Below are 9247 nucleotides of genomic sequence, written 5' to 3' on the forward strand. Positions count from 1 at the left end.
AGAAGTTGATTGACCGCATGCCAGGGCGAATTGCAGAGGTCTTGAAAAAGAAGAGTCAACACTGCAATTATTGACTCTTTATGTAAGTCAATAAAAGCCTTTGACACTTATGAAATGCTTGTAATTTTACTTCAGTATACCCTAGTAACATCTGACAAAAAGGTCTAAAAACACTGAGGCAGCAAACTTTGTAAAAAAACAATACTTGTGTCATTCTCAAAACTTTTGGCCATGGCTGTATATACTTTGGAGTGTATCAGGAATAGGCCTCTGCCACCTTACCACTTCCACAAAGAGATATGTGGCCTCCCTGCAGTTGCTATCCCCAGCTGAGAGTTCACTTGTGCATGCCCCAAGTAAACCTCCTTCACTTGACAGGGGCGTGCCCGGGGCAGCAGCCCTCCTGAGCACAAGTTCATCTCATACTTACCTGGCAGGGAGATACAATGATCACAAAGGTGGTTCTCCCAGGGTGAGACTTGTCCATTGCACTCTGGGTGTGCTGACCCCTGCGATTTCCCAGATGCTGGAAACTCATCTGCATAATTTGTTGTAGTGGGGAACTGCATTTGCATTTGCATTTGATCTCTGGTAAAAGTCAGCTTTTTTTGTGTGCTGGTGTTTCTGTAAAACCTTTGCTGTGGGTTACCTTTACTCTATTTCTTTCAACACTCCCTTCTTTTCAACTGCGCCCTTTAAGCTGCTTTTTCACCTTTACAGCAGTGCGTCCTGACCTCTTCTACTGGGTGCTTGCTGCGTGCTTCTTTGCTGTTGTGCCATTCCAGTGTGTTTTGCATATACAACCAATAGATGGTGGTGCAGGACCCAAACTGTTCCACTTGCTTTGCAAAGCAGGCCTGGAGCTGTTGCACGGTTCAGCTGCTGCAAGAATCAGCTTGAATGTTTCAAAGTGCTGTGGCAGTGATGGCCCACCTTGGGCAGACTGGGAGTTAACCAGGTGGCACCAGAGAAAGATCGCCGTGTCCTGTGCCCTCGCCGGGAACAGGGGGGAGGTGACCTGACTGTCCCTTTTCTTTTCATATGCAGATGAGGGGTTGAAGCCAGCTTGGAGGACTTCATCATATGCAAACCCATTGTGACGAAGCACCCAAATGCATCGCATTCCAGTGCTTAATACATTTGGGGAATACGGTAAGACCCCCAAAACGGCATATTCTGGGGTTTTACCGCATTTTCCCCTTTAGTACATCCCGGCCATAGAGAGAGAGAGAGAGAGAGAGAGAGAGAGAGAGAGAGAGAGAGAGAATCGATGTTGCTTTCACTATTTAGTATAGATTTTGGTTTTGTTGTGTGGGTGAGTTTACAGCAGTTTTCTCTTCTATATTTATGTATTTATATAGTTTCATATATATGATAGATATGTTATAATAACAGCCACCCCCACAGCAGCCCAAATTTTGAGAATTTTTCAATTGGTTTACATATCAATTGTTGCCCCACCCTCAAAGCAGCTCCACCCACATTATCCACAGCTCCACCCACCTCTGTCCCATACCCAGGGGGAGTGGGCTACCTATTTTTTCAGTACGATGGCAGCCCTGGCAGAAAATGCAAGTATTAATGTAGGTTTTACCCAATCAGCTGCTGGGATAGAATCATGTTAGCATCCACATGAAAAACAGTACTTGATTGATCAGCTGTGAAGGAGTAGCCCTGAGCACTGTTTAGTGTTTAATCAGGGCAGTTGCTGCCTATTTAACTGCTAAACTGTATAAACCACGGTGAAAATTAGGGGTCTATTTACTAAACTTTGTTAGGAAATAAAGTGAATGGAGATAAGGTGCAAGAAAATCGGCTCCTAACTGCCATTTTTCAAACACAGCCTGTGACATGGCATTTAGGAGCTTTTTGGCTGGTACCTTACCTCAGTTCACTTTATCTCCTAACACAGCTTAGTAAATAGACTCAGCTTAGTAAATAGACCCCTGAGTTGTCTAGAAACCTTAGGGCCTGATTCAGCACGGATTGAAAGTCTGCAATTGCACGCACCCGCATGTATCGAAAATATGCAAATGAATGCGATTGCACTGTGATCGCAGCACTACACCAAAGACGCCCTCAGCCTATAAAGCCACCCACTTCCCATTACATACATCCACAAGTCAGCAAAAACATTGGTAACATAGAGTAACATCGGACCCATACGCAGAGGTGTGGTTGAGCTTGACATGCCTCATTACCTGCGAAGCTTCCTGTCGTCATGCAGAGCTCAGGCTGTGTATGCCCTAATTATGCACGCCCCTGTAATGGCGTTCGAATTCACATGCACGCCTGCGTCCCTTTGACTACAACCCTTTTCCACCAACAAACAACACTTGATGTGAATCATTTCTGTCTTACACTGCGTATCCACTGCGTTCACATATACGATCCCTGTAGCCGGCTTGCGCACTGCGATGCATACAAATGCGCTTAACACAAACATCGACTGGTTGCGTACGTCCGCAGCCTTGCGATCCAACCTGAATCAGGCCCTTAGTACACAGAAAAGAAAAACACAGGAAAAGGGCAGATCAGAACAGCAAAGCAGCCCTATGGGCAGCTCTGTATTTATACAAGACCTCCCACTAAGCTATTAGTGCACCTGGCGCTATCTTATTTACACAACAGCTGTGACAGGTTCATGCTAGCAGAATTGAACATGAAATTAGTGATTGCGTTGTTTTAACTATTGCCTATAAGGTTTACTAATATAACAAAAATTATATTACATCCTCCATAATGCAGTTGAAATAATAGGTGTAATTTTCCACTTGATGATGCTCTCTCTCCCAGCCATTAGGAATGGAATGATCATCACTAGGAAGGAATTCTGAGCGTATTACCTGCATTTTGAATCTCAATTGTATAAACAAAATGATGTAGTAGGTGGGGCAGTAACCAGTCCCGTAGCAGGACAATTTTTTGTCCTGTGCTGGCACCACAGAGAAGAGCAGTGTCCAGACCGTCCTAAGAACACTCCTGATCACTCTACAGGCTGCAGGCTGCTATTCCAGATACAGAACAATCCAGCCTCTGTAAATAACAGAGGGCCTGATTCAGCAAGGAACACAGTTGCTAATATGCACGCAATCGGCTTATTGTTGCGTACTGGGGCATGCATAAATTAGTCACTGAGATGCCCTATGCAGCCTGAGGCTTGATAGCGTGCGCTGAAGTTAGCAATTTCTGAGTAAGGCCAGGGCTTGTGCAAGTGAGCATGAGGGTGCGATGGTACTCGATTGTACCGTTGGTTTCGCAGTTCTGCTAAACATTACAGATGTGTGCTAGGTAAAGTGGGCGTCCTTGTGTAGTGCAGCGGCGGTATTGCCATAGCAATGTTTTAGCATACTATCACAGTAGAACTGCGTGCGTAATCTCTGTTGCATCCACACTTGCGTTCCTTGCTGAATCAGGCCCAGAGACTGTAGTAACATTAGTTAATCTCCAATCTAGTATAAAGCTGGCTCTTATTCCAGTTCTTCTCTTCAAACAGAGGGTCTCATTCAGACCCGCTCGCAAGCGCCTATGCACTCGCAAGCGGGTCGATGTTGAGGCCCTGCGCAGGCGCAGCGGCTGTACTTCGCGTGCGCAAGCCCCGGAGCGACAGAGAAATTCTGTCGCTCCGGGGCTCACTACAAAATGGGCGGCTGTCAATGGTGATCGACAGTTCGCACCGTTTTGTAGGCGGGGTGGGGGGGGGGGTGGCTGGCCAAATGTAGGCATTTCAGACGGAACGCCTGCCATTTGGGGGCGGCCCCACTGACATCACTCGTGATGTCAGTGGTGAGCTTCCGGCTCTAATAGAGCCGAAAGCTCTGGGGCTTGCGGTAGACGAGACCCTACCACAGGGTCTCGTCGCAAACCCCGATGGTCGCGATGGTCATGACCATCGCGACCATCAACCTGACCGCTCGCTAAAGCTACACAGCCTAGTAAGCAGCCAGGAGGCCGGCTCAGAACATAGAAGTGGCCGCCCTCATTCAGAGCAAGCGCTCGCATTTTGCGAGCGCTCTGAATGAGGTCCAGAATGTGGTACATTTACTGTATATAAAGAAAGATCTCCCTTGATGGGTGTAAAGTAATAAAATGTGTTCCAGCCTAGTGCTGTAACCTACTGGTGCAGTGTGGGGACAAGGACAAGTTATAATATAACTCAAATGGTCAATTTAAGGTAAGTGGGGACAGGGTAAGATATCCCCATCCACCCTTCAATTGGTGAATAATGTAATAGAGAGTAATGGTCCCAAGCCTAAAGTAGTCCCTCTTGGGGGCAATGGTGTGTAACTAGTATGACCCGCAGGCTACTGTTGAGCACTGTCTCACATGGCGGATGGGTGGAGTAGGGAAAATGTATCTATTTGGTAATAGACAAATTTGTTGAAGGTGGGAATCTCCTTTAAGATGCAATCTAAAATGTTATAACTTTTTTTATTTATTTACAGATCCATAAGAACACCCCATAGTTACTAGAATGTATTAGGTTACCATATGTTATGCATAGCAAATCAGTGAATTACATGTACTTCACTGTAAATTGTTATGGGAATTCAGCCTCTTGTTTAGCTTGTATTAAAAGATGCTGGAAGTAGCAGTTGTATTCCTTAGTAACAAAATACATGTATTATATACACAAACAATAACACAGAAAACCTGTCTCAACATATGTTTAGTCTAAACATAGTACCGAAATAAACATAGTAGCGAAATACAGATTTATTCTTTATGTATATATATTAAAGTGCAAACAATCCATGTTTTGGATTGTTATGCTATAGTTGTATATTGCTGACCTTAATATGTACATGAATGAAATAACTGGATTGTTTGTACCTAACTAAATATGTTCGTTATGTTCTCTTTCACCCTTTATTTGGGAGTTTTCCATGTCTGAAATTAGGTGTGTCTTTTTTTGTTCAGTACAGCATCTTATTGGTAACTTGATGGTGGTCCGGTGAAAGTTATGATAATCCAATACAGAAAACCTGACCATGCTGTACTCGTGCAATTACCTAATGCCATACAAAGTACAATAAATTCCCTTAAAACATATACTATACCATCTTAGAATATTATATCAATTTGTTTATTTGAAGCGTAAATGTTCTAAATAAATACATTATTAGCAACATTGATGACTTAGGATGAAGGCGTTGACGTGTAATATTACAATTTTATTTATTTATCGAAGCAGAAAATGCTCAGATAGGCTTTCAGGCCAAATTTTATCATTTACTTATCAACTATTAATGAACATGTTTTAGTTGTCATATCTGTGTACGTAACTAATTAAACGTTTGCTCGTAACATCTCATTAACATTGGCGCCTGATTATTTCAATGGCTTAGTTAACATATATATTTGTTATCGACACCAATGAATATAAATATGGAACATGCAGTATTTGAATATCTAATTTAAGATCAAATAATTTAGAAACTAACACAAGTCAACAGTGTTCTATATATACACATAGTATGAATATTTCTAGTTGTAGTATGTTTTACAGTTGGACACAACATTACCAGGAGGATCAGGACCAACAGTATAATGCAAACAACATGAGATGGGAATTCCTAAATAAATAGCTTTCAGACTAAGCAGGAAGACAGTCAAATAGTTCAGGATTAAATGAAAGGTTCTCATTCATATTTTATATTTCTGTCACAAAGTTCTTTAAAGTTACAGTATTGTCATCCATCAGGATTCCAGTAATTATTATAGTAGGGATAGGGATAGCAGTTAATAATTAGGCTCCAGAGACTTAGGGGTCAATTTATTATTAGTGTCAGTGGAGGTCCGAAAAGTGTAATTTATTATCACTGCATATCACAGCAATAAGTAATGATTTTCTGGGGCAATTTAACAAGATACTCATGCCGGTACAGTGGCTCAGATAAGAGCCCATCTCTGAAGAGACTGTATAGTTAAGTGATAGCTTTCGTTATGACCTTACTTCTAGGTTCTGATCAGGCTTAACTAATATGCATGTACGGCCAATGGGAAGCACATTCGCACATTACAGGCTGCTCCAGTGGAATCCAAAGATTCCTCTCTGGTGAAAAATGATTCTATAAAACAGACCTGGCCAACCTGTGGCTCTCCAGCTGTTGTGAAACTACAAATCCCAGCATACCCTCCCACCGATACGCTGGAAAAGCATGCTGGGACTTGTAGTATCACAACATCTGGAGAGCCACAGGTTGGCCAGGCCTGCTATAGAATATGGTGTTAGCTGTCTGGCCAAACTCTAAAAAGTGATACTTTTTGGAGCTTGATAAATTGGCCAAAATTGCATCTCCCTATGAGAATAATGGATGGCGTACCATCACTGTTGGAACTATGAATGCAGTATTGTACCAGAAAATTCTACAGGAAGAGTGCACTAAAACTGCACAGAAGGTGGGTATTTCAACACAACAAAAACCCTAAACCCAATTCATTTTGTAATGGCCAATCAAAACCTTAATCCAATAGAAATGTTATGGCAGTACTTGAAGTGGTCAATTCAATTAGGGGAGAGCAGGGCAATATGCTGCTGCAATGGCATGGAAACGCCAGCAATTTCACCTCATCTTGCCCCCATCTCACCCCAGACTCGTTATAAGGATCTGTGAACAAAAATCAGTGACCGTAAGTGCTCCATATGTGTGCACATATTCGTTAGGTGAGCCAACTTGCCCCTAATTGAAAACAGTGTTAAATGCAAGATATAAGTTAGTAAATGTAAATAAATGAGGGCATTACCAGTAAGCAATAACAATAATCACATGTGAAAAATCTGCTTCATTGTGGAAAGTAGTGTAACTGTCTTCTGGTACACAAATACAGAAAGCCTGGAATTGCCAGCAGAGGTTATGGTAAGACATGTCAGTCTAAAATCTAACCAACTATGCTACCACCAAGGAGAGTATACAAAGTAATACTTCATCACAGTAGGCCAAGTTAAATAGGGATTCTCCTCCAGAATTCACTTTAGTTGACTCTATTAGAAGCCTAGAAAGGACAAATTTACAGACAATGTCTAGGATATGAAGATGACTCCTAGATGGGGAACACATAAGAAAGAAATGGTGCAGAAGCATGACAGTAATGTTAAGAATTAACCGTTAGTTGGCAGCAAAACAAATTTTCTTAGGTAGTGCCACCTACCTCCATCTTCTACTCTCTTGTCCTATGTGTCACCTGCTATTTGCAGTGGGGTGTCGGAGCAGAGTGTGTTAGTCTCTGTAACAGTTTTGGAAGTAGTACCTCAGAGTAGCTTTTCAAGAAAAAAATGTGCAGGATGAAGAGAGGAGATCCTGGACTGCTGGAAGAATGGGAGACCGGCAGCAGCCATTAGCTCTTGGGTCTAAGAATGGGACAGGAAGTGAGCAGGAGGATGTGGGGAAATACTGAGGCCATTTTGAAAGCTCTGTTGCACGTATAAGAGAGACAGTCTACCTCCACCCGCTGCAACAATTAAGACCCCATTTTTAACTACATTTTTATATTTTGCGATCTTCGAATCCAAAGACAATTTCAATAAACAGCAAATATTCTCTTCAACTTACCTTTAACATGCAGTATGACCATGTCATATAGTTCATTCATCTCCATAAAGTATTTTTTAAAGTTGGACTATGAGTTACCCAGCATTATTATTTTAAACTATTATTTTAAACTTTATCGCATATCATTCATTCTTGAGCACTATTTTTTACTCTTGAAGGTGAGTTTTGTCACATAGCTGTCCAAATGGATCCTAGCAGGATTTATGTCAGCAGGATAGAGGGCCTGATTCAGAGGTGGACACAGTGGCGATGTCTCACGATGTTGTAAGTCTGCGCAGGTGTCTGAGTCACACTGTGCCCCAATGGTTATGGCTCAGAGATGCATGACAGATTCAGGAGCAGGGTCTATGATTTTTTGTGGGCGTACCGGGGAGGTAATGGGGGTGGCTAGGCAGATACGGGCGTGTCATTGAAAGTGGCTGCGTACAAAGACCCAGAATCCACTCACACATGAGGCCATACTAAGATGGAGAAACAGCACTTACCATAGGGCTGGTCCAAGTGTTGATGGTGCGTCCGATGGTGCCTCCGATGGTGCATCTAAAGATGCTCAGAGATGGAAATGCAGCATGTCAAGACCCTGCAAGTGGGTTTCTCAGTTTGTAGAAAATTGTCCGCGGCCAAATCAGAATCAGCCACTGTAAGTGGTGGCTCATCATCAGAAATGACATTTTAATAATTAGGATTGAAAATGATCCTTTATAGAAAGCTGCAGTGCTATTCATTTAATGAAAGGAGTACATATAAAATGAAAGGTGGTCAGAAACACTTTAATATTGGTGTCTGATAATGCTTCTGCCTTAGACCAGCCATTTGCACTCTCCCCACTATCAGCTATAATTGTTATTCTAATATCTAATTTATGACATGTTCCCCATACGTTAGTCTGTATAGTTTGGAAGAGATATTTATTATCTATACCTTCTGTTTTAAGACAGTGTAAAGCGCTGCATAATGTGGTCAAGTTTTAAAAATAAATACTACTACTACTACTACCACTACTACTATAACTACTGCAACAACTACTACTATTACTACTAACTACTACTTCTAAAACTACTACTACTATTACTACTACTATTACTACTACTACTATTACTACTTCTACAACTACTACTACTATTACTACTACTACTACTTTTACTACTATTAATACTACTATTAATACTACTATTACTACTACTAATACTACTATTACTACGAATACTACTATTACTACTTCTACTACTAGTACTACTACTACTCATACTAATACCACTACTATTACTACTACTACTTCTACTACTATTACTAACCCTACTACTAACACTACTACTACTATTACTACTACTATTACTACTGCTACTACTATTACTACTACTACTTCTACAACTACTACTACTATTACTGCTACTACTTCTACAACTACTACTACTATTACTACAACTACTACTACTTCTACAACTACTACTACTATTACTACTACTATTACTACTACTTTTACTACTACTACTACTATTACTACATCTACTACTATTAATATTACTAGTAATACTACTATTACTACTAATACTAATACTACTATTACTACTACTAATACTACTATTACTACTAATATTACTATTACTACTATTCTACTACTAGTACTACTACTACTATTACTAATACCACTACTATTACTACTACTACTACTTCTACTACTATTACTAACCCTA

At 41.1% G+C, this 9247-nt stretch overlaps 1 non-coding gene across 1 annotated transcript; it reads left to right on the plus strand.

The window, feature by feature from the left end:
- Positions 1-422: 422 nt before the first annotated feature.
- Positions 423-582, plus strand: LOC148474975 (U1 spliceosomal RNA). The gene has a single exon (XR_015872809.1). It is a non-coding gene; the product is annotated as a U1 spliceosomal RNA (small nuclear RNA).
- The last annotated feature ends 8665 nt before the right edge of the window (positions 583-9247 follow it).

This window comes from Taudactylus pleione, unplaced genomic scaffold (assembly GCF_031769625.1).
Source record: "Taudactylus pleione unplaced genomic scaffold, aTauple2 ptg000792l, whole genome shotgun sequence".
NCBI classification, from domain to species: domain Eukaryota; kingdom Metazoa; phylum Chordata; class Amphibia; order Anura; family Myobatrachidae; genus Taudactylus; species Taudactylus pleione.